The 15,238-nt window shown below is 41.1% G+C and overlaps 1 protein-coding gene across 3 annotated transcripts in view; it reads left to right on the plus strand.

Moving 5' to 3' along the window:
* The first annotated feature begins 465 nt into the window (after positions 1 to 465).
* LOC137287058 (uncharacterized) overlaps positions 466 to 15,238 on the plus strand; it is a 109,415-nt gene continuing 94,642 nt past the window's right edge. For all 3 annotated transcript variants that reach the window (XM_067819171.1, XM_067819172.1, XM_067819173.1), the window contains exon 1: positions 466 to 901. The gene's annotated coding sequence lies outside the window, so the exon portion shown is untranslated. The remainder of the gene's footprint in view (positions 902 to 15,238) is intronic.

The following is a 15,238-nucleotide window of genomic DNA, read 5'->3' on the forward strand; positions in this document are numbered from 1 at the left end:
ACGGTGGAATTCTGGGGTCGAATCCCAGGACACAACGTGTATCTAAAATCCATTCTTGATGTTCCCAGCCACGCTAGCTAGGGATGTAGTAGATGCGGAAACCTGTTCCCCACACAGTGTGATATCTCTCACTGGACTTGTGACATAACTATATTGCATCGCTACCATCGAGGGTTTCTTTCATGGAGACATCAACCGCTCTCGCTGACCCGTACTTTACCTTTCATTTCTTTTAAACACAATCCTTAGAATACCAGAATCCCTGTCTTACCCAACCCATTGTCAATCCAGCCTCAATGTCTAATATGCGTGACAAACATGTACAGTCGTTCCAACCGAACGCACCACCTACATAACGATTAACACGGCGTCGCATGTCATCCCATCGCGTTTCAGCGCTAGCCCACTGCCCCCGAACGCTTAAACACTACTAGATTGGGTAGTATTTCGTCCTGAAAGATTCGGTTGTGTGCTGGTCGAACAAGGAGCTTCTGAGCGCTTGTCTGTGATAGCTGTAAGCCCTTCTTCAGTGAACCCCAGGGCTTGGCGGAACAGGTCTGGGTGGGTCTACAGAGCTCTGGCAAGTTTTCATTCTACACGGAATGTTGAAATATTCTCTCGCGTGGAACACGTTATAAACTTGGTGTGTGTCACAGTGGATGGTTTTGTAAAGAATACCAGTGAGGTGGGAAGGTATAAATGTACGTAACTTGTTGAGATCACCATAGATCATCTGTTGTGACTTACCTGTCGAGACCTACCTGTGACGTTGTCATTCTTTGACGGTGAACCGGTGTTCGTCAGCAGAGCTGGTCTCAGTGCTGAACTAGAGGAGGGCACATCTGTGGGATACTAGTTTGCTGTCTTGATTTGGATATTACAAGATTTCTAACCGTAACCGGTAAGTGTTGATGCTTAGATGCTTAACGTTTTGGTTTCGGCGATTGGTTCCCGTTGTGTAACCAGTGTTTCACACCGTACACATGTTTAACTCGTGTTTCATACTGTTGATACGTTTAGCTCGTGTCATACTATATACATGCATAGCTAATGTTTGCGTACGTTTGCGTACGTTATATACGTGCATAACACGTATTTCAAATCGTAGAGAAGCATAACACGTGTTTAATACTGTAGACATTTATAACTCGCGTTTCATTTTGTAGAGCTGCATGGCGTTCTATGAAAACAACAGCTCCTTACATTTTTGGACTTGAGATTATATTTTACAGTGGAAACAACAAAAATATTACCTACAATTCATTGATTACTGTAATTATTGATCTTATGTGGCTTATTATATGCATATTTAAATTCCCATAATCTGTCATCTATATTGTTGTTGCAGTTTGTTTATTTACACGTCCCGCATTTTACACATAGCGGTGTTGTCAATATATCAGTCAACAATGACTGACAGATGATCGCCTCAAGCCCCACGTTCAAAGCAGCTGTTCGTTTATTACACCATGCTATGACAAAGACACATTATCTTCCCAAATGACCACTGGCCATTTCTTGACCTTAGTATAGTATTTCTCGGTTAAAGAAACGGGATTTATTGGCCAAAATAACAACTTGGACATTGGGTCAAGCTGTTATATTTCACCTTGTGACTGACACACATACACGAAAGAGATTACCTCAGAGATGTAAATGACATGTGTCGCTTGAAATCAACATGCCCTAGGCGGTGAATTTACAATAGCATAGGGAGGCAAACACACCCGTAATTGTTATGTACACGGTAGCCGTTGAAATAGATTTCTACCCGACGTACATATTATCTCCTGTGGCTTCATTCAAGAAGGGAATTAGGTCTTAGAAAACGGAGAGGAATGTGACTAGAGATTGTGTTAACGACAGGAGTTGTTGTCAACGTGATCCCCGATACTAACTCACTTGCAGAGATTTCTGGGATTAATACTTGTTGTAATCTCACGTTGCTTTAAATATCTGGTTTACTGGTTCTAAATATACGACCAGAAGATTTTAATCAGGGTTTATAATCTTACAGCCTCTGCCAGCCTGCGGAATGAAAGTCTCGATTTGTAATCTTTGAAAAAGCAGAGGAACATGAACTTTCATCTTGGACAGGAAGTATAAACTTTAAAACACGTTTCAAAGAGAGTCATCGTATGAACGCGCCGCCATTTCTCTTTATCATTACTTCTAAACACACATTACAGTAGCGCCATACACGTACATGGCGTGTCATTCTTGATTTTGACGGTTTTCAAGAAGGTTGATAAATGACAGTAGGCCATTAATTTTGACGATCATCTTGCATAATAGCGTTTACTATATAGTTTACTATGACCATAAGGAAGTGCAAATGGTGATGCACTCTCAAAACATTAGATATTATCATATCAACATTGATTGACTCCGATATTTGTCCCATTTGTTTTTAATCGTAAATTAAAAACAAAGTTCCCCTATTTTAAAAAAAAGTATAATTATCTTTATAGCACACTTCGACATAAACCAAAGTGACTCAGGTAGGTTAGAGAATACTTCCACCCCGGGTGTAGTCACTACCAGGTGCTCATTTCTTACAATACTGTTTGATAGATGGTGTTCACGCTATCGGGAATTAAAGTGGAGTGTGACTTCCGATTATTCAAAATGAGTTATCGATAAAACTATTCTTGAAACCTCCAACTTGATACCAAAGGTAGGTTGGATTTTTCATTCCAATCAATGACGATGTAATCCCTTACTGATACACCACTCTTGGCACTAACACGGCTCTATATCCGAGCTGGTGTAATTCCGGAATGAGCTGTTGGAGATTGCAGGCCTGCCTCGAATTAGTTAATGTAAAACATTGTAAATTCCCAATGTGTCGAAGTCCAAGGGGCTTTTACTGTCACCTTCATAAACAATTCGAAGATTACAAAAACACTGGTGGTTGTTGCTGGGCGATGACTTCATCATATCCGTCTGTTCGTTATATTTTACTGAACATCATAACGCTATATTTCTTAACGTCTTCTTCAGTAGTGTTAACTGATTAGCCAAAAAGGGTGCATTCAGTAGAGCCCTAGCCACGTGTGACAGGTATACAATCAAATGATTGTCATCTGTTTTGATGGGCCAGTAGTTGCGTGGTAAATGCGGGTTCGATCTTCTGTATGGTTTCACTTTCCGCCACGTTTCCTTCCTCCGTTGTTGCTGTCAGTTCCTTCATTTTAGTGAGAAAGTTAGTGACTCAGCAATATTCCAGCCATATGGCGGCGGTCTGTAAATAATCGAGTCTGGACCAGACAATCCAGTGATCAACAACATGAGCATCGATCTGCGCAATTGGGAACCGATGACATGCGTCGACCAAGTCAGCGAGCCTGACCACCCGATCCCGTCGGTCGCCTCTTAGGACAAGCATAGTCGCCTTTTATGGCAAACATGGGTCGCTGAAGGCCTATCCTTCACGCGTCCCTTCCTTTCAAGTACCTGCCATCTTGTAATGTTACGGGAAAGGAATTGTACACCCTAAGTGTAGTTGCAAGTAAAGGAGTAAATTATATTCAGTTATTCTAAACAATATTTCAGTAATATCTCAGTTCAAGCTCCCGGAGTGGTACAGTTCTTAAACGTCTTCCTCGTTGGAGAAATCCACGAGCACAGGTATGTTGTAAAGCATAAACTGATTAGGTATTATTTAGTCGAATCGGTTGAAAATCCAAAATCATGTTTCAGTACATGATATCCTAAAAAGACTCACCTGAAAACAAATGTTTATGAAAACGCCTTGCGTATGCCTGTGTGTGAACAGTTCGGGCTCCAGCAGACAGTAGGAGAAGTGACGTCATCGTAAGACAATAAGCGATAAAGGTGATGTTACAATAGTTATTGTAATACATGAACGTGATAGTAAGAAAGTATGCGAAAATCATCACATTTTTAACTACAAAGAGTGCACGTCATGGAATGAACTATATTGCACCCAAACTGACTGTTGTCGCCATATATCGCATGTATATATGTTGAACCACTGGTTGTATTGAGGTCTGCTTAGCTTATATTAGAAATTACAATCATCGTTATCTTTTTTAGTGGTCGTACAGTTTTTAGTTTTCATAACACTCCAATCGTTGTCTCTCAAAATAAATACTGTGTTCCTGATATGTTCATCGCGTTGTTTAAATGCTCAGACCAAGTAACACATGTTTTTTTATATTTTTATCTTTAAGCATCAATACCCAGAGACCATCCAGTGTCTGACAACTGGGGTGTCTGACTAATGGGGTATCACCATTTCAGTCAGGCAGTACCGTGTACATTTCGCCCTGGGTGTGATGACGTACCAACCCACCCGACTATAGTTTCACCCACAGCACCGAAGGGCTATGATGCGCGATATATGGCGGTATACGACACCCTAGATTGCCTGGGGGGGATTCCCCTAGTTGTCTTGTCTCCTATCATCCGACAGATAATGTACATGAATAAGCATGACTTCTCCAAATTAGCATGCAATGTGATTGATGCTCCTCCGAAACACATGGCCCATTGTGCGAGGTGATACGCTCTTGATGGCTGGAATTGATATTAAGAATTTCAAACATTTGGTTTACATTTTACGAAATAACCATAATTTTTTATGAAGCATAAACCTGCGTACATCAGCGTCGTCAGACCGTGTTGGAAACTAATGATTGGCGATCCTGTTTCGCCTTCCTTGAATTTTGTTTTCATATTCGGTTTTGGATTTCATTATCAATTAGTATCTCTATATTACCAGACAATAACAAGGTTAATATAGTACTCATCGTAATTGGGTATTCCGAGTGTTCGGGTGGGGGCTGGAGTGCATGCTGAGGCTATCCTGGTGGTATTTAATACCGCAATGAAATCGACCCAATTCCGGCTTAAATCGTCATAACTGCGCATTTGGAGAACATGGCACGTCTTGATTCCGGTACAAAACATGAGTAGATTCAATAAATGTAACATTATATGACATAGTATTTTCATTTGCCATTATTTAGTGTTAAAGTGGCGTCATTTCTATATTATGGTAGGTACGGGTAAGATGTCTCTTCCTTGCGAAATAACCTGTGGAGATCCCGGTGAGAATGTGTCGAGTAACCCATACTGGTCAGACTTGCTCACCTGGTTGACACATGTCATCGGTGTTTGACGTTGATCACCGGATTGTATAGTCCAGATTCGATTATTTACAGCTAGAATATTCCGGAGTGCGGTGTTGAACAACAAACTAACCAACCAACCGATCCTGAAGAAATCTGCTTCAATGCATTTGCATATATTATTCATTACTCTTTAAGGCGTACTGAAATCAACTCAGACACAAAATGTCAAACCTTGATGATACAAATCGTTTAAAGTTCTGTTAAATCTTAACGGTACAAGTCAATCGCTAGCAGAGCGTTCACTTCTGGGTCGAAGAGGCATTACAGAAACAGACATTCTTTCTTATAATATATCAAATCTGTCTACTGACTACAGGTTTGTTACCTAAGAATCAAAGGGCATTTGTTGTTGAAATAACGGCACATTGTCGTAAATATATAGGGCGTTCTGCCGAAAAAGGAGTAATCTAAAGATCACATTTACAGAGATAGCTGCAACACATTTCCCATTACTGGTGTCCGATCGGGCAAAGCTCTGAGGTAAGGATTGCATAATTCGCTGAAGGTTATACTAAGATAGCATAAAATATGCCCATGCTTATTGGCCCGGAGACGAAAGGAGTTGTGAGATATGTTGTTTAATTATACTGCTCAAAGTTTGCTAAGGATCAAGTTGTGGTGTTATCAGAAATTTATCCAACAAGTAAAGATTTAAATGTCCAGACACGTAAATCTCTTTTGGACCAGGATGTTTAGGACGGGACAGCTAAGAGGCATAACTTAATGGGCACATGTGGACTAGGCGCTTGGAAACGTCATTGTAGATGTTGTATGACAGAACCCCACAATGTTCTTCTGAGGATTACAACTACTCAATGCGCTTGTGCCCCTTCAACGTCCAACACACCACCATGGTTCAGACTGGTTCAACATAACGATTCAATAGTGTCACCCAATGATTGATCAGCAAGACATGGAAGTGATGCCAGACTTTGGGCTCAGCTACTCAGTGCATAGTCGACGGCATGCCATCACGACATATTCGCAGTAACGCGTCATCACTCTGTAACTGCCACCACGCTAAGAAATTACCTGCAGAACCCGATCAGTGGCATTTTCGTTTCTTCTCAGACAGCGTTGTCATCTTTGAAGAGCTTCCAACCCCAAGAGAGAAATAAAAAACCTTGAGAAGCTGCAAAAACCCGACCAGGACCATGGTGGAACGCATAATTGCAAATCCCCTTTTCAGAAAAGTCATTGAAAACAATATACAGTGGAAACTGTCTAAACCGGCACTCATTGGGACTGAAGAAATAATCCGGTTTATACGTGGTGCCGCATTGTAGAGCTGATGATAAATGTACACGTCAAGGATAGGACTGAGATTTTGTGCTGGTGATGACAACTTGCCGGATTGCATAGATACCGGTTTTGACAACTTCCATTGTATTCAGATCTATTTGTGTGATTTTAAGTGGTCAAAAAGTGCGTTTTTGTCATATGAACGCAATTTGACGTGAGACTCTTCAGTCTTTGTGCGAGTGTGACATGAGTAATTAAGGGTGAGTCGCATGAGTCGTTGGAGTTGGCAGGCATGTCATCGTGAGTTTTGTGTCCAGTCACTAACTGATCGCAGTCGCACCCTACGAATCAAACATTACAGGCGTGATGGGTTCGGTTGCAGATGACATTATTCGGCCCAGGTACTCAACTGATTCATCAGAATACTTTCTACACTTCACGCGTCGTCTTGCCGGTATGTTCTCGCAGGCAAAGAGAAATATTTCTGGATTACAGACTTATCGAACATGATCGCTGTGGACGGCCTCTTTCAGGTGGTATCAGTACAACCGATCTACATGTCATACAACGGATGTATGCTACAAGGATGGTATTTTGGATGTTTTCTCGAGACTACCTAAGTATATTTTCATAAACTATCAAGGTACGCCCTGATAGTGTCGGGGTCGTTGATGGCTAATTACGGGAAGAGACTGCAGCTCCAGTGTAACTCGGCAATGCTCTTTCTGAAGAATGGAACCATCCTTCTTTTGCGACCACATATTGGAAACGTGAAACGAGGGTACTTGGCTGTGACCGCACGACATGGATCATATGTTAGCAGCCATACATTTCTGTACTGTATGTACAGTTCTATACAAACAATTCATACATTTTGTGTGTATATCTGATGTTTCAGTTTTGGTCAGATACTTTCATTCTGACAGATAATCTGGCTGATTCCTGTTCTCATGTTGTCTGTTGGCTCTGTGGCACACAACATGGAACTCGTCAAAAGTGTCTTCAACTGATGCATACAATTTAACATATGATGTTCAAAGTGCCTATCCTTGGCAAATATGGAGCAGTATGTATGTTAACGTTTTGCATTGACATCGTGTAAAATAGGTAATTGTTTTGTGAGACTGTCATTTGGCTAAGACACTATATATGGAAGTGATCGTGGGGAAATAGGGCTTTATGACAATTTTCTGTCAGTATGATGGAATGCGTGGGTAATAACGAGTAATTTTAGATTCCTTGTCAGACGTGTTGAATAAGGACATAGAGGCACATCTCACACGAATCTCATCCAGTGTGTCATAATCCGTCACATGTGTCGCACTAGACCTTTATTTGGCAGTGGTATTACACTCGTGGTGGTAACATCACACAAAAGCAAGAATTGAATTATTGTCGCATCTATTATGACTATGATGTGATTTGTCAAGGTCATTGCTTGTAAACATCATAAACGTTGGCTTTTTTGGCTTTCCTTCCACGTCAAGGTAAAAGCCAAGCGAGAGGACATGGTAGTTTGAAAAGTGATTTACTAACAAAAATATCACAAAGGTTATCCAAACCTGACAGGGCGATAAAAATCGCATAAACACTACCATCTGAAATTCCAGTACCACATCTGTGATGAGTGTATCAAATACATAACTGTCGAATGACTATTTTTTGTTTTTTCTTGTTATTTAGCCAAACATGGGTGTATAACTTTCTTTTGTCTAAAAAAACCGTCAGCCTTTTCTCCTGCCGATACCTTCATTGATCCGCAATCGTTTGTGTCTTGAATGACGTCGCGCAAATCTGACGATGTCATCCATGTTGGTCTCCGCTGGAAGTTGGACAGTTCTATAACTTAATACGAAAAAAATGAGTCAAGCTTCATAAGATTAAAATGAAGATTACAAAATTATTTGACCCTTTATAACGAGTCGAATAAAGGGGGTTATCAACAGGAGCTGGAAGTCTTCTATGTAGGTATATACTAGATACGAGTTCTATTCAAAATTAACCAGGTCACACGAAATATCCTGTAGACGATGTCAAGTACATCGATACTGTACCGACTGACCTGAATATTCCAGATTGATGCCCGGGTCATAGCCCATGACCAACCGCAGGTATCAGGGTTATAATACCCTTGTCGGGGACACTGGCATTAGTTGAATGGGTTTCACTGGTTTGAAATTACCTTGGGTACAAAAGCCTCATGAGCACGAGAGCGAAACTAATATTCAGAGGGTAGTATAAATATACTGAGTGAAATGAAGTGCGAATTATGAAGATCACCTGTTTGAATATTTAGAAATTAACAGATGTAAAGTCTTGGAAGTGTCAGTGTGTCATGAAGTGATCGAGTAGGTTTCAGTTCGTTTGTTTGTTGTATGTTAGGTATTTTTTTAAGTGATATATGTGGTGGGTGGTAATATACACCATAGAGGCAGTCATGATTTAGACTCTGGCGGTGCTCGAGGTACAACTGCACGTGGTGTGACTGCAGTCGGTGTAGGAGGAGATGGTAGGTGAGGTGTCAATGGTTGCACTGATGTACTAGATGGGTTCAGCACGCTGTCCACCAAATCACTCGTACTGACCACCCGTTTGCCTGTTTCAGTGAATGAGTGAGTGAATAAGTTTAGTTTTATACCGCTTGTAGCTATATTCCAGCACTAGCAATGGGCTTCACACATCGTACCCATTTGGGGAATCGACCCGAGTCCTCGGCATGACGAGTTAACGATTTAACCACTAGAGAGCCCCAACCGGTTATTCCAGAGGGGGGTCTCCGTTATTGACGCGCCTCTTTCACCCATCCTATTAACATATAATTATCTTCAGTTTTGGTCAATAAGTCTCCAGTTTAGTGTTTTGGTAACTGGCTACTCATGGGGACAAGTTGGTACCAGCGTGTGACCAGTAAGTACTATGTGATCTTGGAAATTAAAAGTGTCGTGTTTTGAGTTGTCGTAAGTAGGAATACCTGCCTTGTTCAGGTCAGGATATGTACAAGTCATCGTGATTTATTATTGTAGACTGAGGTGTAAAACTCTATCAGCTATACCAGACATACATACAGGCATATACCTACATATACCCATATACACAGCTAACGAAACGCAAGTTTCTAAAAATGAAGTCTTATAAAAGTTCACGTTTATGGCTTCTATTCAAATACCCTCTGCCGTTCAGTACAAATAGCTTACCGCCCTCGCTCTCATCCCATCCCAGCCCAGCAACACATACACTCACAGAGACACACGAACGCACGCACACGAACGCACGCACACGCATATTCTTCATCAGTAGAATCCGTCAGACTCCATATCACCCAGTGCTATAGTAATGCGTCGATGTGTGACGCATTCAAAATCCGGGTACACGGGTGTGGCAGCTAACACGATATGTGTCTCTCCGCACTCTGATTTGTGCCGCCAGTGGTTAATTATAATTGGGAAATGGCTGTCCATTGTCTGTAATAATGACTGAGTTATGGGAGGCAATGTGTTTCGTATTTGGGACTTTAACCAGTCCATTCATTTAGTGTTCCGCTTTTCCCTGGAACTTATCAGCATATGTTTGAATTCATAGAGAAGTGGCTGTTTTATATAACTGCTTTTAAAAAGCCAGAAATGAAAACGCTTCAACAAGGACGTATCAAATCCCGAGAAAATTTTGTATTAACTATTTAAAGTATACAACAAATGTCTTTGTAGATATGATACTCACTCAGACAGTAGATATGATACTCACTCAAACAGTAGATATGATACTCACTCAAACAGTAGATATGATACTCACTCAAACAGTAGATATGATACTCACTCAAACAGTAGATATGATACTCACTCAAACAGTAGATATGATACTCAAACAACAGAACGGGAACTTTGTTGTTTCTTGTGGACAAGTGGATTTATTTCATGACCCATGCTTATGGCGTTCATCACTGGATCATCTGGCAAATTCTCGATTTTACATATAAACGGCCATCAAATAGTTGGGCAAACAAACAAAATTATTTCCTGACACGTTCAAATATTTCGAAAAATGTTTAGACACACGATTACACATTGCCACTTAGAAAGTGGTCAAATGTGACATATGCTGTGTTTGGGATCACTCGTTTTTCTGTGTGCTGGCGATTAGGTGCCTGCTGTTCGAAAACCGAATTGGACTCATCCCATCAAATGTACTAGAATATTTACGTTACTAAGAAAATGTACTCTCAATATAACATGTGTTATGTTTCTTTAAAAATAAGACATGATTACATATACTCGGTGTTAGAGGTTATCCGTCTCGATCATGAGCCGCACACTCGATATACTGTCTTAATCCACTCGTACCTGGCCATGCAGTTCATCTAAGGAAGTTATATTGCTAACTAGGCATAGAAACCTGTTCACCAGATCGTTTACCACAATTAAACATGTATTTTTAGATGTGTATGTGGGAAACAGATGAACAATGATGACAAGATGGACGACCCGTAAATTGCTCGTGCTTCGATCACGCCCTTCATTCACGACGTCAGGGATCCGTCTCTGATAGACTTTCTGTAAACTCGGAGACTCAAATTACTGAAGGAGATACTTTTGTCGTTAGTTGTGATTCAGTACACACATCACTGAAATATCATAATAAAGAACTATTTATAGAATAATGAAGATTCTGCACTTTCATTCATGGAGAGCGAGAGGTTGGTTTTGTTGCAGAAGTTCGTCACGAGTGTATAACGATGGCACAGAGTGACAGCCAGGTAATAAGTCCTCAGCCATATCCCTGGATTATACAGTTTAGAAGGAAATCGGTCTGTGCTTTCACACTTTCATTCGAAGAACAACAACCGTTGAGGAAAACACAATCTGCCAACTACAAACATTTGACGGCATTCATAGTACTCTCATGATGGTGTTTTGTCTGGGTATACGGTATCGGTACGATACCACGAAAATCTCAAATTATAGAGAAACAGAGTTTCCCAAACTGTAGCGACGTTGAACTAGCTGTAATCTATCACGTCCGATGCCCCGCCGGTTTTCTGGCTGTCTGTTGTATGATGTATTACTCACAGTATCCCAGGTATATGACGTCGGTCATAAATAATCGACTCGCCAGTGATTGATAATGTGAACACACGATCATCGAGGTACGATTAAACCATCGAGCTTGACTTTTCACTTCATGTGGTCAGTTTCAGACCTAGAGGGTGGTGTTCTGGTACGTATCTTATGTACACTTATCATTTCTTTTTCACAATCTTGGATTCACCTTTCCACTTGTTCTCCTCATACGACATGAGAGTGAGTGAATATTGTCATACGCCGCAGCCACCGATGTTTCAGATACTTCCTGTATGTCTGAATATCTGAACCAAGCAAACAAGTGTTACTGTCATAAACAACGAAACATGTCTAAGTACGATGACAAACAGCCAATCAGATATAGTGAAGTACAAAAGAAACTACACGCCCAGTGGTGTTTTTTGAAGACAGAACATATGCACGTCGCTAACATTCTGTATTTTGATGGTTGTGATGGGGAAGCCTACTGATTAAAGTGTTCGCTTGTCACGCTGAAGACCCGGGTTCGATTTCCCACATGGTGTGGAATATCGCTAACAGTGTCGTAAAACTACTCTCACCCACTCACTGTATATGTTGCCATTTCATTAAGAGAAAATTATTATATATTACAAATATTATAAGAGTTAATATTTTTCATCGTAGAAAGATGCTAACATTATTATGTTTACTACCCATCAAAAGTTTAGGCTCTCTGGTGTCACGTACTTCAGTCACTTAAACTAGATTAGGAAGATTTTCCATACTGTCCAGCCGTACTGTTTACACAATGCATGAACTTATGTATTGTAAAAGAAACATGTAACGTCGAACATATTATTGTCATGAGTTCAAAAAATGATGAAACTCATTGGCAAATTCCTAGCAAAACTTTACATCAAAACGCAGCTATTCACATGCACGATATCTGTACATGCTTTTCTGTAATTTCATGCATGATACTTATGCAATTCATCTGCATCAAGTTTGCTGTTGGTTCCTCCAAGATAATGGAGAAATCCATCTTTGATGTATCCTCGTATAACATATAACATATAGTGAGCGCTTTAAGTGAGTCTAACTTTTGATGGGTAATATATTTCATATGCGTTTTCCCTCTACGTTATAAATACTGGAATGTGGAAATGTTCGTCCTTGCGTGACCTATTGTAAGTGTAATATCTGAGTACACAAAGCTGTCACTAAAAGCATTGAGGCTATGCTAACACAAGAGCGACACTACATTCTACATGTGATTAGTGGGTTTAGTGTTACTCTCCGGCAGTATTGTGTCACGTGGTCCACATAAACCCTCGGTCTTTTCCGTGACCTGAAAGGATCATTGATGTCGTTCAGATTGTAACCACGCCTCTTCCGGGTACTCATACACTGAATACCCCGCTTCTGTAAGCAGAAGTGTTGCTTGTATACCCTCCCTTTACCTTTGTGATCATCATGTAATCGACGGGTCATATGGTCATATCTACTGCGGCATATGGTTACAGCCTTGCTCGTCACGCCGAACACCCGGGTTCCAATCCTACAGTGGGAACAATATGTGAAGCCTATTTCTGGTGTGCCCCGCTGTGATATTGCTGCAATATTGCTAAACAGCGCATAAAAGCATCAATCACTCTGTGTAAATTGTATTTGTTTATTTCTTAAAACTGTCCAAAACGTGTTTGAAACGAAGCCCATCGCGACTGTGAAGTAGGTTTAACTCCAGAATGGACATATGTCTCGTATGCACGCTTTTTTTTCTTTTCAGGAAAAGGTCAGCCTTATCTTGCGGGCTGTAGGTGTATAGTAGTGTTCAATATTACCCGAAGGTCCGCATAATTATAAGACTGATGAAATAAATATTCTTTTATTCATTGAACAGGTTCTTCCTAGGACATGGTGTGTAGCATGTAGAAATAAACTATTAAATAAACATTACATTTATCGAATACATATACAGTTTCCGCAATGAACATAGTTTTCGAAAAGAACCACAGTTCATAAGGATCTTAATGGTGAGTGAGTATGTTTTTACGCCGCTTTTAGCAATAATCCAGCAATATCACGACGAGGGACATAAATGGGCTTCAGACATTATTACCATGTTATGAATAGAAACCCGACGTAACGAGTTAACGATTTTACCACTAGGCTACGGCAGTTACATTGAGGTGCTCTCTCATGGCCTTTTAAGAACTGTATATATTTGTGTCAGGGTCTGTATGTCAGAGTGCTTTCAAGCCTCAATGTTACGATGTCGTAATACCTTCACTTTATGGAAGATATCTGATCTGAACTGCGTTCATAGCAGTAGCATCCACAGAACTGTTCCCTAAGTGATGAAATTGTCCTCGAGGCCCTAATTCTGTCAACGATTAAACACTAAGCTAGGACGAAGTTTTACATATACAGATATCATCTCCACAATGGCGGTATCAGCCACGACTTGTGTTAAGCAGCCGTCAGATGGGGTGAGCGTTATAGCTGATATTACCCACAACCATTGTTATGCCCAGGGCGGGTGCAGTTTTGTATGTTTAAATATGCCTTTCTGCATAACAGGAGCATAACCCTTGCAATGTAAAACATATGTTAGATCACAAACCAGTCTTGATGAGCTGGCGTAATAATGTCTCTCAAAATTAGTTTTCCTTATCTTAGACCCACGAAAACATCACAATTCAAGTTCGTCTCTTTTCCTCACTCACTCACACTCATTCTCTCTTACTCTTTCTCACTCTCTCACTGACTCCCCACCCACACTGCTCCCCTTTCTCTCCCTCACTCACTGATTTACTCACACTTTCTCTCACTCACTGATTCACTCACACTTTCTGTCTCCCTCACTCACTGATTCACTCACACTTTCCCTCTCTCCCCTCTGTCTCCCTCACTCACTGATTCACTCACACTTTCTCTCTCTCCCTTCTCTCTCCCCACTCACAGATTCACTCACACCTTCTCTCTTTCCCTGTTCATGCCCCCTCCCCCAACTGTCACTGTCTTCCGATAAACAACCCTACACGGGACATGTATGCATCCTCCCCTACCTCCCCCACCTCTCTCCTTATCTCTCCACAGCTCCTGCAGGAATTCGAACTTCGTCCCTACGGTGAAAGAGTATATCTGACAGAGTAAACCAAACCTCCCCACCTCCGACGTCCCCCGTCCCCATGTCTGTGCTAACGGCCGAGAGAGGACGTATCTACATACCCATTATTCCCGTTTTGTCACTTTTTTATGACCAAAGTATCTGAGAGAGGAGATACACGTGACATCTTGGACAATCGCACACCTTTGTCGTAGTCATCAAATACTGCTGCCTCAAGCAGTAGTCCGTCGTTTTTATCTCTAGACACAGAGGTTGTAAATGCTGAAGTACTTGGCATAAACCCGTGCCGGGTATTGTAATGTACTGATCAAGAGAACAGGGTGTAGTTGCTCCTCTGTCGTGTCGAGAGAGATGTATTACGCTCGTCCGGTAGAATTCCATCAATAGTACGACTAGATACACACGAAGATGGTTTTAAACCTTGTACCCATGTTGGGATTCGAACCCGTGTCGTCACCGGGACAACTGAGTGACTAAGTGAGTTTAGTTTTACGCCGCATTCAGTAATATTCCAGCTATATGGCGGCGGTCTGTAAATAATCGAGTCTGGACCAGACAAACCAGTGATCAACAACATGAGCATCGATCTGCGCAATTGGGAACCGATGACATGTGTCCCGTTAGTTGCCTCTTACCACAAGCATTGTCGCCTTTCATGGCAAGCATGGGTT

Source organism: Haliotis asinina, chromosome 6, assembly GCF_037392515.1.
Source record: "Haliotis asinina isolate JCU_RB_2024 chromosome 6, JCU_Hal_asi_v2, whole genome shotgun sequence".
Taxonomy (NCBI): domain Eukaryota; kingdom Metazoa; phylum Mollusca; class Gastropoda; order Lepetellida; family Haliotidae; genus Haliotis; species Haliotis asinina.